The sequence below is a fragment of the Canis lupus genome, chromosome 23, assembly GCF_048164855.1.
Source record: "Canis lupus baileyi chromosome 23, mCanLup2.hap1, whole genome shotgun sequence".
Taxonomy (NCBI): domain Eukaryota; kingdom Metazoa; phylum Chordata; class Mammalia; order Carnivora; family Canidae; genus Canis; species Canis lupus.
The window spans coordinates 6,205,964-6,226,984 of NC_132860.1; the positions used below are offsets into that span (position 1 = coordinate 6,205,964).

General features: G+C 36.2%; 1 protein-coding gene and 2 long non-coding RNA genes across 4 annotated transcripts in view; 1 reads left to right on the plus strand and 2 right to left on the minus strand.

Annotated features, from left to right (window-relative positions):
- Positions 1–21,021, minus strand: part of LOC140614659 (uncharacterized) — a 273,756-nt gene that overhangs the window by 65,251 nt on the left and 187,484 nt on the right. The gene's annotated exons all lie outside the window — the stretch shown is intronic.
- LOC140614658 (uncharacterized) lies at positions 3,040–20,558 on the minus strand. Its single transcript, XR_012015454.1, has 4 exons — positions 20,445–20,558; positions 11,173–11,255; positions 5,419–5,448; positions 3,040–4,324 (listed from the first exon to the last, which is right to left on the minus strand). It is a non-coding gene; the product is annotated as an uncharacterized lncRNA (long non-coding RNA).
- SVIP (small VCP interacting protein) overlaps positions 3,938–21,021 on the plus strand; it is a 211,685-nt gene continuing 194,601 nt past the window's right edge. Inside the window, exon 1 of the mRNA XM_072793765.1 lies at positions 3,938–3,942. The gene's annotated coding sequence lies outside the window, so the exon portion shown is untranslated. The remainder of the gene's footprint in view (positions 3,943–21,021) is intronic.

The window sequence follows — 21,021 nt, forward strand, 5'->3', positions numbered from 1 at the left end:
TGCTTTCTCTCTCCAAAGGCAAGGAAGGAAGGAAGAAAGGAAGGAAGAAGAAAAGAAAAGAAAAAAAAGAAAAAAAGAAAAGAAAAGAAAAGAAAAGAAGAGAAAAGAGAAAAGAAAGAAAATAAAGGAAGAATAGAATAGAAAAGGAAAGAAAAGAAAAGAAAGAGAAGAAAGAAAAGAAAGAAAAGAAAAGAAAAGAAAAGAAAAGAAAAGAAAGAAAAAAGAAAAGAAAGAAAAGAAAAAAGAAAAGAAAGAAAAGAAAAGAAAAGAAAGAAAGAAAAGAAAAGAAAAGAAAAGAAAAGAAAAGAAAAGAAAAGAAAAGAGAAGAAAAAAGAGAAAAAAGAAAGGAAAAAAAGAAGAGAAGCAGACAGGAAGGGAGAAAAAAATGAAGAAAAAAACCTCCACAAAACTCCTTGTCTGCCAGTCATTTTATTTCTATTTTGCCTTCCTAAGCCCTAATTATCTCTTTAGTCTAATTAACTCCTGTAGAGGGCTCTGGAGACAGCTGAGCAAAGAGAAGCATTTATTTTTGAAGTAAAGCAATTTTTGTTATCCTTTTCAAAGCACTAAAGCACCTCTCTAAATTCAAGGCTTAGGATGAGTACCTCTCACTGCAGAAACCAAATCAAGCAATGCGTCCATGCTCAGGACCCATCCTGAATAAATGTCTTACTTTTAAACAGATTTAAACTTCAAGAAGTAGAGTGAGCCTCAAACATACAGACTGATGGGAAAAATTTTATTCTCAACTAAACCAATACCTGCTTGATTTGTAGTTACCTCCTTTCCTATTCTAATTCTTGTACCCACCTAAAAAAGTTAACAACCCCTTGCTCTTGAAACCTTTCCATTGGTGCATTCTTACAACTCTCTGGGTAATGTTTTAATGAAATTGTCGTTTATAGCACCACTTCAGATTGAGTGGTCATGAGAGTTTTTAGAGATGAGAACGACTGGCAAGAGAGACACTAGTGACGCAAAGTTCAAGGCGTGAAAGTGGAAATGACCTGTGTTTCAAGAACCACAGAAAAAGCCAGTGTGGATCAAATGTGGAGGGGAGCGGGGAGTGGTAGGAGGTGGTGCAGGTGGGCAGGGGTGGGACTGTTAGGGCCACCATGAGGAGAATGAATTGTGGCACGGAGACAGCTGGGAAGAACTACATCTGTGAGCATGAAAGAGGGTGATGTCTTGGTCTAAGGTGGGCATATTGAATTAAAAAATATATATATATATGTGTTGACTTGGGATGTGTTTCCAGATGGAATCATTAGGATTATTGAGACTGGAAAGGAGGGGGTGACACGAAGTGAAGAATTAAGGACGCCTCTTGGATTTGAGACTTCACAACGATGGGGACAGTCATGTGATTTACGGAGATACCGAGGCTGAGTGAGAGGTAGACGTAGACTATTACTTTTGTGGCCCTGTTCCCCGTGCTACCTCCCAGCATTCCGTCGGATAACTGAAACACAGCTATGTTGTCTACGTCAGGAATTCATACATTTAACTAGCATAAAAGCCACATTAATTTAACGGTTTGAGTGCATAATTATGGAATACATTTCTCCCCAAATCTTATCCTGAGAGGCAGGATTTCAGCTGATTAAGATGTAGATCCTCTCATGAGGCTTCCTTCTCTCCACATCCTCCTCTGCTTACCTCAGTGACCTCAGGGTCTCTTCAGTCATTAGTTTCTTCACCTACAGAATAAGAAGATTGATCGAATACATCTCATCGGGGTGAGCTTAAACATGCTCATGGTTGAAACCTCAGAGCAGCGCTCGATAGAAAGGATGTGCTCAAGAATATTACGTTTAACAACACATTTCTTACCATCTGAGCGTCCATTCACTGCCCTATGATGAGTATGATAATGTTCTTTTCTTTGAGTTTATCCTCTGTTTGCTCAGGGGGTGGTACCTAAGGGCTTCCCTCCCTGCTCATCCTCTGACACCTTTCCTCTGGCCACGTTCTCTAGGAAACAACATCCTCACGTAATTGTAAAAATAGCTGGCACAGAATTGTTCATCCCCTTGGGCTAGTAAGGAATGTTTATACATCATTTAAATTGATTTATCTCATTAATCCTATGAAATAGGTCTTATGATCCCCATTTCACAAGTTAAAAAAAAAAAGGAATTTGAAGTTTCGAGAGGATAGAAAATTGACTCAGGAAGTGAGTGACTAGAGCTTGGACTAGGCTCAGTGGGTGGAATTTAAGAAACAAAACAAATGAACATAGGAGGGAAAAGAGAGAGAGAGAGAGAGAGAGAGAAGCAAACCAAGAAATAGACTCAACTATAGAGAACAAACTGAGGGTTACCATAGGGGAGGGGGGCAGGGGTAAGGTTCAAGTTGTGATGAGCACCGGGTGTTGTATGTAGGTGCCAGATCACTAAATTCTACCCCTGAAGCTGGAATTCTCCTATATGTGAACTAACTGGAATATCAATAAAAACCTGGAGGAAGGAAAAGAACCATACGAGTGGAGAAGTGTGTTTTGCTCACCTTCTGTGGCCCCCTCTAGTTAGTTTTGACATCTTCTAGCTCACTTGGGCAAGGACAGCTACGTGTTTCATCCCTCCAGCCATCAGAAGGCCCACTCCCCTTCGTGCATCCCCGACCTGTCCAGGCCTCGGCCAGTCTTCGCTCTGGGCCACCCTGCCCACCCCTTTCTGATAGGCCGGTGCAGAGAAACAGCAGCACCGGCACACACTGGTGGTGGAGACAAGGGAGCCTGTGTCACAGCGCCTCTGCTAGGCCCTAGGTTGACCTCCTTGTCCCCGCTGGCTTCTCCTCTGACAGGAATGTGTCCTGTCCTCCCCATCCTGGGCCTTCACCATGCATTGTGCAGCCATGGGACTGGTACCCGGGGCCCCCAGATGGTCATCCCAGCATCCACAAGCCCACATTCCCTGAACCCTGACTGAACCCCTGAAGCACAAAACCATAGTCCTTAATGTTTATTTGTAGGTTGGGGTTTACAAATGAAAGTTCAGGAAAACTAATTTATTTTATTTTATTTTATTTTTTGCCAACGCAGACCAAGGAAATGAATTTTCCTTTCTTGTTTGCTCTTTTTTTTTTTTTTTTTTCCCCAGCCTTTTGAAAATAGATGTGATGGAGTTTCACATAAGCCTCATGGCTCATCTTCTTAGAGAAAGACTAGCAAAGTAGATAGGGTTTGAAGACTGGACCTCTGTCGTTATTGTTTGCCTCACCTCCATCCCATATCACTCAGGAATAAGGTACCTTTTTTTTTTTTTTTTTCCAATGCTACCCACCAACGGACAGAATAAAATTATGGAACTACGAGCTCTATTTTTTGAGCAAAATGTTTAAATTCTGGAGGTCTTTAAAGAGACTCATCACATGGGGAACAGGTACAGAGGGCAGAGTTGAGGGAAGACTGAGAATCTGGTCCTGAGAGGTGGGGAAAGAGCTACGGGAACCATGTCACCTCAAAGGAATGTTCTAGTGTTCCAATAGGGATTCTTAAAGAGAGGAGAGGATAAAAGAAGAGAGTGGAAATTCTGGGATGGAGCAGGGTAGAGTGACAAATATACATGTTAACGACCATATGCAATATTAGATTATCATTTTATAGCTGGAAAAATTATGGCTATTCTCCTTATGTAAACTGCAGAATGCGGAGCTCAGGGAAATCTTGACCGATGATGCATAATTCAAATAAAGGCCAAGAAACACCGCTTTAGAGGATCTATGTACTTAGCTAATTGAACGAATATATAAATAAATCATTTGATTAAAAGTTGCCATTGAGTCTATCTTCCTGCTCAGCACAGGAGAAGTTATAAATTGCTCAGCAGTGTCCTTGTGATAAATTATGGTTTTTCTGTAAGAGAAGGAACAGAGAAAAAAGAAAAGGCATAAGTCTTTAAAATCCTTTTATCCTAAACTAGTGCCCATGCTGCTCGCACTTAGCATGATGAATAATCTTTGATTATATGAATAAAGGCTAGTGAACAGGAAAGAAAGGCAATTGTGCCATGAATGCTTGGAACATGTCTTGTTGAAGAGCCTGGTGTTCAATTACGGCCGGATCCATTGAAATAATTTCTTGCAATTAGCAACAAATCTGAAAGTTCAGTTCTCTTTTTATCCCTCAAGACCAGAGGTGCAGTAGAGCACAGGATTAAGACTTATGCTTAGTACTCGATGCGAGCCAGCCGGAACTTGAATTCTGGTTCCACTGCTTGCCTGCTCTGGGATCCTGGTGAAGTAACTTCAGCTCCCGTCACTTTCTACTATGTCCCATGCAGAGAAATGGCAGCAACATTACAAGCTGGCTCATGAAGATAAACTGAAAAAATGCAAGCAAAATAGTTACTATATTGTCTAAACAAATTGCCCTCTCAATAAATTTTAACTGTAATCATCTGCTTTCTTCTTCCTTCACGTGTATCTTGGCATAAATGAGATATTCCAGTAACACGTGGCTCAGTTTTTGTCTCTTCTGTAAGAGGAGCATTATCCTATGACGAGCACCCCATTTAGAATATCTAGGATTTGAATCCTCTTTTCGTCCAAAATTTACTAGATGTATGAGAATCGGAGTGTCATATAACCTGAGTCTTGGTTTTCTCATTTGTATTGGAGTCTTTTGAGAATTAAATGTCATGTGAACCACTGGCAAATACCAAAAGAATGCCCTCTGCTTTTAATTAGTCTTCTGCCCCTAAATATTATTGTTGTCATAATATTAATAATTGCTGCAAAGATTTAATATTTGAAAAGGAACTCAACAAAGTTCCAAGGCTGTCAACCTTTTCCCCATTTGGTATTTGGTGATTTCATAGGGCAAGACGTAAGTACGTACATCGCACTTAAATCCTCTTCATGAGATTTGAATTAGAATCTTTCTATTAAAAAACAAATGTTTTATGTAAATCATGTTACATATGGGATAGGAGATGAAATTATACTTCTCTGCTAAGACTTACAGTGATTTTTTTTTTTTTTTTGAGGCTTAGCATAAGGTTCTAAAATTTTAGTAAAATCTACATACTTCCAATTAAGGGGGGGAGACTGACAATCAAAAAATGTCAAGACCTTCTAAGGAAAGGCATCCTCCTTTTCTAAAGGCATCCTCCTTTTCTATCTTCACAAGAATAGCCCTAAATTTCTGGGTTTCTTTTTTTGATTTCCAGATATGATTTCTTTTGAAGAATAAATTTTACGCATAAAGATAGAAGTTTGAAAAACAGCAAATATGGAGCTAAGACATATTTATATATCTGTACACCTTTTAATCTTATTTTCTTCCTTGAGCTCCATTGTCTGTTATCACTTCTGTTATTGTTAGATGTCCTTCTCTATCAGAGCTTTTCCTTCCACTTTGCTTCAGTTTGCAAATTCTGGAATGCTATGAGGCAGGAAAACCACATACATACCTACCGATTAAAATTCAAATATCTGAGCAAGTTCCTAAAGAAAACAAGGCAAAGACTTAGAAGATTTTTTAAATACTCAGAGGGATACTCACAAAAAATTTACCAAATGATTATAATGGTGATAAATTCTTTTTTTGTAATTATGTAATTATTTCCTGCTAAACATTAAACTCAGTGAGAACAGATACTGTTCTCCATATGCCATGTTGTGTTTGTTTTTTTAAATTGTAGATCTGGTGTTTCATACATAAAAACATAGCTCCTTTTGTTAGACTGGATTCCACAATGTTGAGATCATTTGAAAAAGCCAGTAAGAGCTATTCATGTATTTCTGTGAATTTAAAAATATTAAGACATATATCCATGTAAATTATCCCAATGATGTGTCTATCGCTTATAAATATTTTTAAAGTCACTCACTTGTGATCATACGAGTGTGGAATTGACATGAAGAATAGGCAAACACTCTCTAGATAACCCTACAGACTGAGCAAGTGATTAAATTTGGATACGTCATTAGGATGATTTTTGAGGTATGATAATAAAGATGCTGATTTTTCTAAGTTTTCAGCTTTTGACTCGACCTTAACCCAGATAATCCTAAGCAAAAAAGTGTTGGACTTTCGAAGGTGGGTTACTTGGATATATGCAAAATCAATTTGGACATTGAAAGAAGTGAATTTGTTTTTTTTAAGAATCTGACTACTGTGTAAATTTCCAGCTGCATTCTGAAATTGTTTGCTCTCTGAAGATTTAGGCCCCAGTTGCCACAATAAGATAGTTTAGATTGCCTTCATTCCGAATATGGAAAATAGCTCCTTCAACAGTATACCCAAGATATAATCAGGAAAGATATGAAAATTTCTTGTCTTTTTATTAAAATTAGATACTTTGTTTGGCAAGGGCTAAATTACTTATACATATTAAACTGATATTACCAATATGAGAGCAGCAAGATAATGCCCAACAGGTACTAAGCTATACAAGCTGTACTATTTATTATGCTCTTAGACACTGTAAAAGTATCTTCCTATGAAACTCCCTTCGACTTGTTTAGGTGCTTACTGAGATGAAAGACAGACCAATACTGTCTAGGCCCAGACTATTTTGTCATAATGTAGGGCTATGGGGTTTACTAAATAAAAATATAAGAAACCCATTTAAATTAGAATTTGAGATAAACAATGAATAATTATTTATAATAAATAATTTGTGTATGAGATAGAAATATAAATAACTTTGTAATATGCAACATTTGGGGTATATTTATGCTAAACAGTTATTCTCTGTTTATCTCAAATTCAAATTTAACTGGGCACACTGTATTTTATCTGCCAATCATATATTTTTTAACTTTACGAGGTATAATTTGTATACCTTGTATACCTGTTCACGTACTTTTGGTGTATGTTTTGATGGGTTTTGGGATACTCTCAGAGTTTTAAAATCTTTGCCACAATCGATTTTGGAATATTTTTATCACCATAAAACATAACTCTGTATTCATTGATAGTTACTCCCCATTTCTACTAGCCCTATTCCATCCCCTGACCCAAGGCTTCCTCTAATTTACATTCCACATATGGATTTGCCCAGACTGGATATGTCATATAAGTGGAATAATAAAATATGTTGTGTTTCATAACTGGCTCCTTTCAGTTAACACAGTGTTCTTGAAATTCCTTCATCCTCTGGCTTGTGTCCCGTAGCATGTATCAGTATGTCAATACATTGTTGTACTTTATTGCTGGCAATATTCCATTGTAGGGATATATCATATTCTGTTTATTCATTGATTAGCTTAGGGACATTTGGGCTTTTCCCACATTTTGGCTATAATGAATAATTCCACCACGAACAATTGTGTACACATTTACGTGACAGTAGAATTGCTAAGTCATATAACTCCACGTTTAACTTTTTGAGGGACTGAACTCTCTGGAGATCTTGAGGGTATCTGTTGCTCCAGTGTTCTGCTTCTTCTGAGTTCTTGATCCTTGCTCACTCTTGCCGACTGCAATTCTCATTTATTTCCCTTGCAAGTAAAAACTTTCACTCTTGTATCAAAAAAAGAAAAGCAAAACTAAACAAACATAATGTCATAAAGTTCTGTGTAGCAAGACTTTATCAATATCTGAGTGAACAGAAGAGGAACTACATGGTCATAAGTCATAGTCAACAACTTAAAGCTGAATTATTAGCTAAGCCTGTTTTGAAGTTTCTCAGCCTTTTTCCCCTGTAGAGACTTGGCCTATGGCCATTTTAATTAGATTCACTTTTACCTGTTTGACTTCTGCTCCTCTTTTCTCCACCACAAATCTCTATCCATTTTTCTTTTTTTTTAATCCAAAGCAAGTAAACTATAATTCTGCCTCAACCCATGCCACCCAGGCTGTCATAACTAATACATCCATTAAAAAGAAGAATTTCTCTTCCTAAGACCTTTTCTGTGGTAAACTCAAAAAATAACTGTTCTCTTTCTAATAAATGGACACTTTCTTTGAGTGATAACTGTTTATGGCTTTCACATATGGTTCATTAGGTGAGTGAGAGGTTCAAAGAAAGTATCTTTTTCTTAAGTTAATTAAGTAATTAATTTTTGAGACAGAGCATGTGCAAGTGGGGAGAGGAACAGAGGGACAGGGAGAGAGAGAATCTCAAGCAGGTTTCATGCTCAGTAGAGAGCCCAATACGGGGCTGGATCTCAAGACTCTGAGATCATGACCTGAGCTGAAATCAAGTGTTGGATGCTTAACTAACTGAGCCACCTAGGTGCCCTGAGGTTCAAAATATCTTGATGGTCTAAATATAGAATGACAATAACAGAGATAAAGAAGTCATGGTCCTTACCTTCAAACAACCCACATTGTTAAGAAGGAAATAATTACATATCTCATTCTCTATTAATAACAGAAAGTAAAATGATGAATAATGTATTAGAGAAGTAACAAGGAAAACTCATGAAAGCCTAGAGACTTCTGAACAAGTGTTTTTGTAGTCATTATCTGGCCACACTTGAAACTCTGATTTTGCTCCAATATTCAAATAGATACAAGTTTAAAACAATGACAAATACAACTTAAACATCTCTGAGGCCCAGAGCTGAAAAAACATACCTGCTCTGGGTTCCAGGGTTAGAGTAAACAAAGTTTACTTTGAACAAAGTTCAACACTCTTAGATGAGATGATGACGTGGATATGATGAAATGAAGTGATGAAATGAAGTGATGTGAAGTGAAGTGAAGTGATGAAATGAAGACGTGGATATGTGGTATGCTGCTTGAAATAAGCTGCTGGAGTGTGTACCTTAAATCCCCTGGGACTTACACTTCCAATATTTCTTCAATGGCTAAGGAAAACAGTAGTTTGAAAGCCAGGACATTGGCAATTTTCTCTCAGCTAAACCACTCGACTTTGTTTAAGGAGTTAAAAAGAAGAAAAGAAAATTCACTAATGATGAAAATATCATATGATAAATAGATTTCAAAACAGATATAGATATAGATAGATAGATGATATAGATATAGATAGATATATAGATATAGATATAGATAGATATAGATATAGATATAGATATAGATATAGATATAGATATAGATAGATATCTATCTATATTTAAAGTTGAAGGGTGGGAGAAAGAAGTTAAGAAAGCTAGCCAGTAAAATGCAATGCACACTTTCCCTTTCACCCAAGGTCTAATAACAGGGATTGAACAGACCCACCTTGAAACAACTAAAATACTGGAAAAAATACCTTGAGCAAGACATTCTAGGTACCAGATACCAGGCAATGAAGGACAGTGATCCCTGACAAATGGGAACTAAATGGAGTGAGTCCCAGGATTGCTCCAACCTATTACCTCAAAAATTTCTAGGGAACCCAGGCAGATTGCTGAATGATGAGACACAGCATGTAGTTCTAAGAAGCCAAAGAAGCTAGAATTCACAGATACAAGTACTAGGAAGGAAAAAGCTGCACAGAGTAGGAGCTTTTCTGGAGGTTTACTCAGGAGCATCTCCTGAGTATTCAACTGAGTCCTGATCAACTCTATTGGAGACCAGAGAACAAAGAACACAGAGAGATTGGAGGCTGATATATGAAAGCGCTCCCCATCTTTCCTATGACTCTACTTATATTACCTTGTTGCTCATTAGAACATTTCTTTATCTCTGAGATTCACCAGGTATTTCTTTATATTAGCATTGATTGCACTTATCATCTGATGACTCCTTTCAATGTGCAAAATGAAGCATTAATTCAAGTCCATATATATCCTAGGATATACACAGAAACTAAATATTGTTTGTGTTCTTTTTGCAACTATATTTTGAATTTTTGCTAACTATATTTCATGTCTTCATCCTTCTCTTATATCTCTTCATTTTTTTTGTCTCCTTCTTTTGCTTTCTGGATGATTTTCTCAGATCTCTTCTTCACACCACTGAGTCTACTCCTAATTGCTTCTGATGCTATTTTTACTTTTCCAATAATATACATTATTAGACTAAATGTTTTTAATTTGTCTTCTAGTTTCCTTTCTTCTTGGTTTATAATTTAATTGTGGTATGGTTAAAAAAAATTCTTGGGAAGATAGACAATTTTTAGACCATTTTCTTTTTCCTTGGGAAAATCTGATGTGAATTTCCATTTGAGTTTTTGGATGCTACGTTTATGTTTTATACTTTGTTTCCCAGTTTTTTGGAAGTTTTAATGTTTTTTCTTCTGTTTTCACAATCTCAGTCACCAACTAATCCAATATTTCTATTCACAGAAGAAACACAGGTTTCTTCCTTCTCCATCTTCTGTCCATATGATCTATTTTCCACTCAGAACTGAAACTGGTAAAAATGGCTGTTATATGTGTGTTTAAAAGTTCTGTATTTCAGTAGCCTGACAAGAGTGAAGAAAACTCAGTCTTCAGATGTTTACAATCAAAGAATTTTAATCTCCAGAGTACTTGATTTACATCTTTCCTTATTTTGTTTGGCCAGTTTACAACAATGGAGACTAGGGGATACATCTATTAAATTGAAGAAATAAAATAAACTATCACTTTTTCCAGACTTCCAGTATAAAACCTTGCTCCTCCAAATCCAGAAGGATTTTCCTCTACGTTATACCAAGTCTGCTAGTACCAAAGGGAGCCAAAGAGAAATAGTGATAAAAGACCATGGATTTGACTTTCCTTTAAGGTTATTTCAGGTTTCAAATTCTTTTGGTTTGAGGCAAGGAAAAAGGCTTCATTCATGGTGGCTTACATCTCACACACAATTTGCTCCCAAATTGTGACTCTACATTTTGCTCCGAAACCTGAAGAATAAATATGGAGTTTTCAAGAATCCACCCTCCCACTTCTCACTGTCCCGAATCAATTTCTGATGCCTTCCTTCAATTTAATCCCAGCTCTACTGGTAGCCATATTAAGAAACACATGGAATGTAGTTGGCATCATGCCCTACCTATTTTTTGTCTTTACAGTTTTTAGTCATTTCTGTTAATTTCTGGGAAAAGAACTTGTAAGCTTGTGTTTATACTACCATTTTTCTTCCCCACAGAGAATTCTACTTGATTTTCCAGGTAATAAATTTGAGATTCCTCATCTTTACCATCAAAACAACTCCATAAAGCAGAGTGGTCATCGCCATGATTTAATGCAGTTTGAAGAGCCTTTCCATTTTAAATAAGTTACAATCTGAATTGAGTTTGTGATTTTGAAGAGCAATAACAGAAATATTTTATGTAAAATAGTATACTTAACTTTTGTTGTCAGGCAACACAATTCTGTCAGTATTGACTTTCATTACATAGTGATTCTCAACACTGGAGAGGTCAGCGTGATGGCTGTAAAATTTAAAAGAACAATAATAGAGGCTCTGGCAGTGGGGAAAGAAATGTTCCTCCACTTGAGATTCACTGAACAAAAATATATCTTTATTCAGTATTATTCACATCACCCTTGGCATACTGAGTTCAGTTATGAATATGAATATCACACTACAAAAGAGATATCCAGATGAAAAGATAATGTCAGAAATTAGAAACCACATGGTTGAGGTAACTGGAATTATCTTAGAGAAGGCAATCTTTAAGGATATACTGTATATTTGTGAAGATAGCTTAAGGCCATCCCATTGGACTTGGATTGGATAGTTGGCAGTTAGAGGGTTAGTGAGCTTGTTGGAAAACCTTGTGTGTTTATCTTAATACAAAATAAAAATGCTTCTGGGGCCAGACGTTCCTGGAAATGTATAATACAGGTTTGGAACACTGAGAGTGACAATGAGAACTCAAGTACTGGGTTACAATCGTCCAAACTTAAGTGTCTAAAATTCTGTAGCATGAAATGAGCCACAAGGTATTAATTGGGGATAATTAATAGGCAAGTTGAAGAAGGAAATAATAGATTAGAATAGAATTTAAGTAGACTGCGTTTTAGAATGTCTTCATCGAATAATAAAGGAGTCTAATTTTAGTATCCAAACAATAGAAACTGGGAAATTGTAAAGACTACTCACTGAAGACTTTTAGGAATTATTTAAATAAACACTACATTAAAATAATGAACTTGCAGACAGACAGATGACAGCTTAGAAGAAATGTCAACTTTTCTGAATTGAAGGATTCATTCACCCTTGGATTGTATGAGAAAGATGCAGGTATACACTGTATAGATTTGTTAAAGAAAATCTTTTAGAGAGATTTAAAAGAGTGGTGATAAGGTGAAAAATACTTTAGGCATAAGAGAAAACGTATCAATGAGAATGACAGAAAAAACAAAATATATAAAAATACCATCAAATAAGAGAAAGAGCAGCAGGAACTCAGTAGAATCTCATTTGCTCATATGACACATTCTATTACTATTGCCTCGAAGCACCAAGAGGGAGAATTTTCTATCTTTGAAGAAAACTACATTCTCTTTAGGGGGACTCTGGAAATATCCAGAGTGCACAGAATAGTAGCCATAACATATTACGTATGATGGAATATGGTGGCACAGTTTAATGATTTTATCACTAGGTATTTTTATCACTTAATGAGACAACTTGTTCACCTAATGTCTTAAAGCAGCATAGAAGCTGGGGAGGTAGAAGGGTAGATGTATTTTTAAAATTTGACTAGGGATGAATTGTGTATTCTCATTTCTGGGTGAAAGTGCAGGGATCTGTTTTCTGCTCTGCCAAAACCAGTTGCTTAGGAGATAAAAATACATCGACAAACTAGTCTATCCTCAAGGACCTCATGGTTTTCCAAACAAAGGAATGCATGTAGCTACACAAATATAAATAAAAAGAAAGTATCAAAGAAAAGAAAATCATATGGGACAGATCACTCAAGGAAATGTTGAGAAGAATTATGCAATCTTCATTATGGAGATTTTTTTTTAAGATTTCATTTATGTATTCATGAGAGACACAGAGAGAAGCAGAGACACAAGCAGAGGGAGAAGCAGGCTCCCTGCAGGGACCCGATGTGGGACTCGATCCCAGGACTGCGGGATCACGCCCAGGGCCAAAGGCAGTTGCTCAACCACTGAGTCACCCAGGGGTCTCAAGGAAGAGAATTTTCTGAAGTAAGCTTTGATGAGTCCTTGACAGATGTGGTGAGACAAGAGAGCAGAGTATTTCAAGCAGAGAAAAAAAATTGAATTTAAGATACATGGATAAGCAAATCCAAACTGGATGAGAGACACTAAGTAAATTATGTTGCTAGAATTGAAAGTTCAATGCTTTCAGAATTATCATAATCAATGCTATTTTGAAATATTTCTATTCACAGATATTTTTATGGTATCAAGTGTAAACATCTACACTGCAAAATCTATTTTCTCTGTGGAAAAAAATGGTAAATTTTATCATTATCCTATTTTATTGTCAATTAATATTGTTTGCATCAAATAACATTTAAATGGAAAAATCCCAGTGTTATATAAAAAGATTCTACTCTTAAAATACTGTGCACACACACATTTTATCATACCAAGTACAAGAACTTAAAAAAAGAGTCCTCAAACATAAAGACTACAAAAAGTTTCTGAATGAATTTAATGATACTTAACAAGATAGTATAACACAGTATGTGAGTCAGAGGAAAACAAATACTATATGATTTCATTCATATGTAAAATTTTTAAAAAACGAAATGAATGAACAGAGGGATAAAAAGGACAAAATGCTAGACTCATAAATACAGAGAACCAGAGAGGTGGGTAGGGGCATGGGTGACATAAAGGGAATTAAGAATATACTTATTGTGGCAAGTTCCGAGTCATGTATAGAATTGCTGAACCATTGTACTGTACACCTGAAAATAACACTGTATGTTAATTATACTTCAATTTAAATAAATAAATTAACTAATCAAACAGTTTTTTAAGGTATGTAAATTATTCAACATTGACTTCACTTTTTCATGAATTTATGAATAAAAATATTAATATTTATGAATAAAGAAAGTGAAGTACTGACTACGAATAAAGGCAGCACACTCAATAATTAAATACTTTTTATTTCTTTCTCATAAAGACCTGAGTACATAATTCCCCTTTTCAAAGAAGCAATTTGCGGATCAATATTTCTCATAAAACAAGACAAAACAGACATCAATGTAGGCTATTTTTTTAAAAACCCACTTTGGGAGGGTGCCTGGTGGTGCAGGTGGTTAAGTATCTACTCTTGGTTTCAGCTCAGATCATGATCTCAGGGTCCTGAGATTGAGTCTCAAGTCATGCCCTGCACTCCACACAGAGTCTGCTTGGGATTCTCTCTCCCTCTGCCCCTCCCCACTGCACTTGTTCTCTCTCTCTCTTAATAAATAAATCTTAAAAACTAAAAACCCACTTAGGAACCAATTACAGTGAATTAAACCAAATTATGTCTTTTGTAAAAAAAAAAAAAAAAAGTATTTCTCTTCACCGATGCTTTTGAATTATTTTGAAAAAATATTAAACTTCAAGAAACCTGTGTAAAAGGGATAGTGAGCTTTGGATATAACTAATGAGGAAAATAATAGCACATTACATTGCGCTCACATGCTGCCAATTTTAGTTTGTAATTATATTGAATTAAATGTAGTGAGCAAATGTACCAAAAATAAATCACTAGAGTAGAGAATTAACCAACTGGCTTCTCCCAAGAATAAAAAGCAACTCAGTGGAAGAGGTTTGAGTATTTTTTCTTTATGTAAGTTCTTAACCAAATGCAGCAAATTTGAATACTTGATAAGAACAGATTGCAACACATTTTACAATTGGGCTATGTCAATAAAGCAAATGTAACTAACTTGCTAATCAAACTAAAGTCAACTTTACTGTATTCTAGAACTCATATTAAGCATTGGAGATGCAGAGATGAAATCAAGTTTTTGGTTGGAGCTCTAAGGGATAGTTTTTCTTATTGCATCGATAGTTACTAGCATACATGGGATTATTATAAAAACCTGCTATTGAGTATCTTGAGGCAGGAACTGTGCTGGGCAATATAATTAAAAAAAAAAGAAAAAAAAAGAAAGAAAGAAAAGAAAGAAAGAAGAAAGAAAGAAAGAAAGAAAGAAAGAAAGAAAGAAAGAAAGAAAGAAAGAAGAAAGAAAGAAGAAAGAAAAGAAAGAAAGAAAGAAAGAAAGAAAGAAAGAAAGAAAGAAAGAAAGAAGAAAGAAAAAGAAAGAAAGAAGAAGAAAGAAAGAAAGAAAGAAAGAAAGAAAGGGAAAGGGAAAGGGAAAGGGAAAGGGAAAGGGAAAGGGAAAGGGAAAGGGAAAGAGGAAGGAAGGAAAGCAAGGAAGGAAGGAAGGAAGGAAGGAAGGAAGGAAGGAAACAACTTTTAAAAAGAAAGAAAAAAGTAGAAGATAGACCTTATCTTTCCAAAGTTCACGATCTATGAGTGCAGGATTTATAACTGTAAGTGTTTTGGAGACTAGAATGTGTAACACTCTGGCTTTTTCCAGGACCCAGTTGAATCTAGAACAGCCTCACTGGTATGTAAGTAAATCATAGCTGGAATTCCTACCTTCACGTGGTTCTCCACAAAGTGCCTGTTACAAAAGGGGGCTCCTATATTGGCTATATTCAAAAGAACCAAAAAAAAAATTAACATTCTAAAATAGTTCCACTCATAAAAGAGTTTCTATAAGTATATCCTGTTTTAGAGTTATAAAGCCAATGAACTCTTTTTGGGCACTTTGACCACCCCTTCTCTATAGTTCCTTTTTCCTATTGTATTGAAACTGTATGCTATGCCAGGCTCCACTACTAGAATGAAATCTCTGAAAAAGCTTTTTTGATCTTCAGTCTCTAGCACAGATACCATTGGTGTCTAACAACTACTTAATGAGTACAGGAGGAAACGCATGAGTGAAGGAATTACTTCATCTAGCTTAGCACATGGTAAGATCTCTTTTGCCTCTTCAAATATACTCCAAAAAGAAAGAGCTTATAAATCCACTGGGTCTGCACAATGCAGACTGATGGAAAGAATGTGCTGTTGGTTTAGTAGTTCCAGGAATTATCATGCGGGGACCACAGAGCCAGAAGGTGAACGGAGATTGTGATGTCTTTGGGCAAATGGGGTGAATGGAGATTGTGATGTCTTTGGGCAAACGGGGATCACTCCCCATTCCACAAACTGCCATAAAGTACATACTCAATAAACAGGAGCTCTTCTTCTTGATAGTCATAATATAAAACAAATATAGATATTTATAAAATATTTATAAAATAAATAGAAAATATAATAGAAAAATATAGGGAAAGGGGCAATTACATCTGCCTGATGGTATCTGGATAGGCCCCAAGGAGAAAGTACATTCAAATCTCCTAGTAAAAGGGCTACATAGGAATTCCTCTGGAAAGCAAGAAGTCCAGATAGTCCAACCCGAAGAAACTTGATGGGCAAAGATATGGACACAGCTTTATCTCCTTCATCCCCACCTGTTTGGTGGACATAGCAGACATAGTATGTACCCACCTACTATTTCATGTACTCCTCCCACTTTGCCTTGTAATTAGATTGGGTAAATGATATTGGGTGCTAATCAATGAATCAGGCAAAGGCTATAGATATAAGCTCCTTGCACTTCTGCCCCTTGAAAGCATCCTGGGTGAAACCCCTGCTCCTTCTTCCCCTGCCAGGTTGTTCTAAAAGTCTATATGCTGAGACAGCTGAATCACAAGTTTGATGGAGCCTGTGTCCCTGTGTCTTAGGATACCCCTCACTGGCATGCATTAGGCCCTGTGTGAACAATTAAAAACATTTTTGCATGTGTGGGCTAAGCCACTGAGATCTCACTGTGTTGCAACAGCTATTATTACTTGTCCTGACTAATGAAAATAGCCCCTCTATACCCCCTCATCTTTACCCTCAATACTGAACATCTAACTTTCCCATTCAACAGCTGCAGAGAGTTGAACAAAATTATTTCCAATTTAAGAGTGATTATAACCCAGTAAACCACAGGGTAAGATGGAACTAAATGGGCACCGAAATCAATACCTTCATTCTGACCTTTTCACTGGTGGGAAATAATTCAGTCCTTCAATGGCCATCATCAGAGGATTTTTACATCCAGTAATTCATTAACTTCTAAGTATTAATTGTAAGGTTTTCGATAACACAGATGGATTATGAATAGAAAATAGGCACAATGCACAATATATTCAAAAATAATTAAATTGTTATGACTTTTCAGGGCAGTGAAGCTATTAAAATATAATTTTTTAAAAAATGAGAATGGAACGAGAATGTGATTTCACAGGCATAATTTGAAATAGTACAAGTATTTACTCACCATGTGCAATTACTTGTAAATACAAATTAGAGGGAGATGTGGCACAGCTAAAGTACAGTAAAATTAGATTTATGAAGCCTTTCTTTATGTGCAAACAAAAAAATAAAAGTGTCTAATCATTTTGTTCATTACGATTCTTATAAACCTATGCTAACCAGGGGAATGTGATATACCATGAATAATTCATAAGGCAGGGCCAAATAAAAATAAAAGTTTGTGCTAATAATTCTTCAGAAGGAGATTACACAATTGGATGGGACAGAGTCCAGCCAGGAAAACAAACTATCATTTATACAGAGATAATTTAATACTGGTGCCAGATACGCAGAGCAGAGCGCGGGTGATGGTGAATCTGAGAATAAATCAGCAAATGACCAGCACGTCTTTTCATGAGTTGTTGAAGGCAGTGGAATCCAGGTTTGCTGACTACTGATCAGATCTGGATGTATAGCTTTTCTGAAAACTTTCACCAATTCTGAATGATATATTATCTTGATATCTTTTGCATGCACCAGCTATGAACCGAAGAATGAAGTCATTGCTGACGTCACCAACTGGCAAGCATCAGAGCTGGAATTCGAACTGACTCCTTGCAGAGAGTGACATCTACCACTCGCTGTGCCAATAGGCTGGGGCAATGGGGCTAGATCAAATGTGGACAGTCTTCCTAACTCTGAGTTTCCCTGATTATAATATGAACAATTACTTTCATAAAATAACCAATTATTAGCACCCAGGCTATTCAATACTATATCCTTATGAACACAATTCCAGGTGTCATGCTATATCCTTATGAACACAAAGAGTGTAACTGAAATGAGGTCTAGCTGTGCATGGTGGAGCACATTCTACAAACTGAGGAGGCAACTTGCTTAAGTGATTTTATTTGTTTTACAGCCAAGTCTGTGTTGTCGGTTTCATAAATGACAAAGTGTTGTATTTTCTCAGCTGACTTTTTCCGGTTTTATATTCTGCTTGTCTCTGTTCCCAACTCAAAATTACACATATCTTCTATAAGGATATCTGGAGATGGGTTATATTAATTGTCTGAAATGAAGTCTTTTGTTTAGGGATTTTTTAAGAAAGATTCTTTGCTCAGCATTCTGATGAGATATTTGTCAAAGAGATCAATGGATCTGGAAACCATGGCTTATCCGCAAGACATCTGGTTAGTTCTAGGTTTCAATAACGTGCTAAATCCACAGAAATTCTAAGGGCCTCTCTAACGAGTAAACATGGATTTTAGTGAAATTTGACAGATTTGGACTATTAGTGAAAAATCTCTTCCTTCCAGAAAAATTCTGCTATGAGAGAGTGTATAGAACTGCTCTTTCTTTTGAGCTACCCAGTGGGATTTTTTTTTTTTTTTCCTGCACAAGAAGAAAGCCAGCTTGACAGTATAACATCTCTCTGATTCTAAGCCCCTTTTGCTTTCTTCAGTTGCTACCCCCATTACTTGACTTGAGCTCTCAGGCACCGGATTCCATGTGTACATAAGTAATGGGGGTATAATGGAACCAGTGATTCTGGAAGGAACCAGCTTGCTCATTGTGGAAATAAAATATGGGCTAACAACACCTAAATTTAGTCGAATGCAATCACTGGCTATTTAGGGATATGCTTTACAACATCTACTTGTGGATGTTCTTTTAACTTTAAGCATTTTGATCAAACAAGTTCTAATTTAATATAATATTAGAAAAAATAAATTGTGCTCTTGTCTTTTCTACGTGAATTCTTCTATTGGCCTGTTAATCTTTAACCTAAATTGCTATTGAATCTTACTGAAACATCTCTGTTGTTGAGTTTTCTTCTTTCATTTTTATTGTCCTTTTTTTTTACTCCTCCCTAATCTCTTTGTCTCTGTTATAATTAGTTTTATATATTGTTTTCAAAGAGTTTTCTTTAGTGAATACAATATAAAACATATCCTGTATTAGTTCACAGTGCATACTTCCATTTTTCCACTATGGATGATCTTTAGTGTAGGTAGACATATCTTAAATTTCTGTGTTTTGGGGTTTCTTATGGGGGAAGCACCTGCAAAAAAAAAGGCATTTCCTTCTATTATATTTACCTTTACATATCTCACTAAGATTAGTAAAAATTTTGAAGCAGAGATATTAAAAAGTTTGTGAAAGATACAAAGCTACACCCAAGAACTGCCACTCACAACCTTTCAAAATGAATAACTTATATTTTAACAAGCAAATCTGAGACCTGTGATTCAAAAGTGGTGTGGCTCTTCTATTCATTTTTAAAATGGCTACTTTGATAATCATAGATGCCAATTTTCTCAAATGTACTAAAAAATGTCTTATAAGCCTCTTTCAGCCAAGATACGTACACACATTCCCTCCAACAACCACCAGCGGGCTTTCTCAGAAATCTGGTAGAAGGATGCTATTATCTCCTGCCTTTACACCCAATTCCATTTGGGTAGAATAACGTGTCAAGATTACAGTTTTGGATCCCAAAGGCACAGAACATTACATATTAGGTCATTTATAAGTCTGACCTTTTAATAAAGTATGTTTCAATGTAACTATGAAATAAAGGGCTTAAATTACATTTCTCACCACCCTTTAATTGCTAAGTAATCTTTGAGTAAATGGTGCTCCTGGGACACACACATATACATGAGTTTAACTTATTTTCCATGGCCCCCATCCACTGAGAATAAGAAAAATACTCTTTGAATTTTTCAGCACTCGCTGTTTTCATGAACTATTCATGCAGTGTTGTAGAAACTAGTTTAATTAACAGGAAAGAGCAGCAATGACTATTAGTTCTGCTGCTTGCTTATGATGACTGAAAAAGTTCCATAGCCATCAGATTTCTTCCCTGAGTCTGAGAAACGCTTGTGAGTGCACAGCCACCACATTTAGGGGAACTATTCACAAAGACTTGCACTGAAATATAAGGTTTATGAGCCTCGTCTGGAGTAAATGAAGTAGTTACTACTGGCAGTTAAACTATTATAAGCTCAAGGAGAATTTGATTATGGTTGAGGTAAGAAGTGAAAAGTCTAAATTAGAGAAAGAGGGCTGAGTATAAAACCTAGAGGAGAAATAAGAGAATTTAAACGGTAGGAAAAGCCAAGAAGTTCCTAGTTGAGAAGCTGAAGGACCGACTGGGGTGGAATAGATGTTGGAATATGGCCTGAAGCTGTAGGACATATGTATGTGGGTTTGTGGTATGAGTGAGTCTGCACATCTGCTGAGTTCAGGATCAAGGGAGATGGTCACTTACAATCACTACAGAGCTCAAACATTCTTCCATGGACTGACTCTGACATGCCCCGTTAGGTGTCTTCTGTCTGAGCTGCTGCCATATGTTTGATCATTGTATAGGAAACTGATGATGCTTGGGAGAAAGGAATATTCTATGAGGAGAATGTTCTATTGTTATCACTCAGTTCTGGACACCTCATTTATCCAGATGAAATCCCTACACCATTATCCAGCTGCAGGACATGCTCTGAGAAACCTTATTTAAAAAATGGAAATTTGAAAAATACAAATGATACTGTGTACTACAAGGAAAAGAGCTCCATGTAGGGACTGGTATATAAAAGTTTGTAAAAGTGAATTACTTTCTCTCTTTTCATGAACCAATTTATACGGAATCACAAATTAGAAAAAGAATGAAAACAGACTGGAAAGGAAAATACAGAGAAAGTAAGGAATACCTTGAAGAGAGCACAGGCAGTAATTTCTCTGATATAGGACAGACACATCAACATTTTTCTAGATATGTCTCTTGAGGCATGGTAAACAAAAGTAAAAATAAACTATTGGGGGACAAGATCAAAAAGCTTCTGCACAGT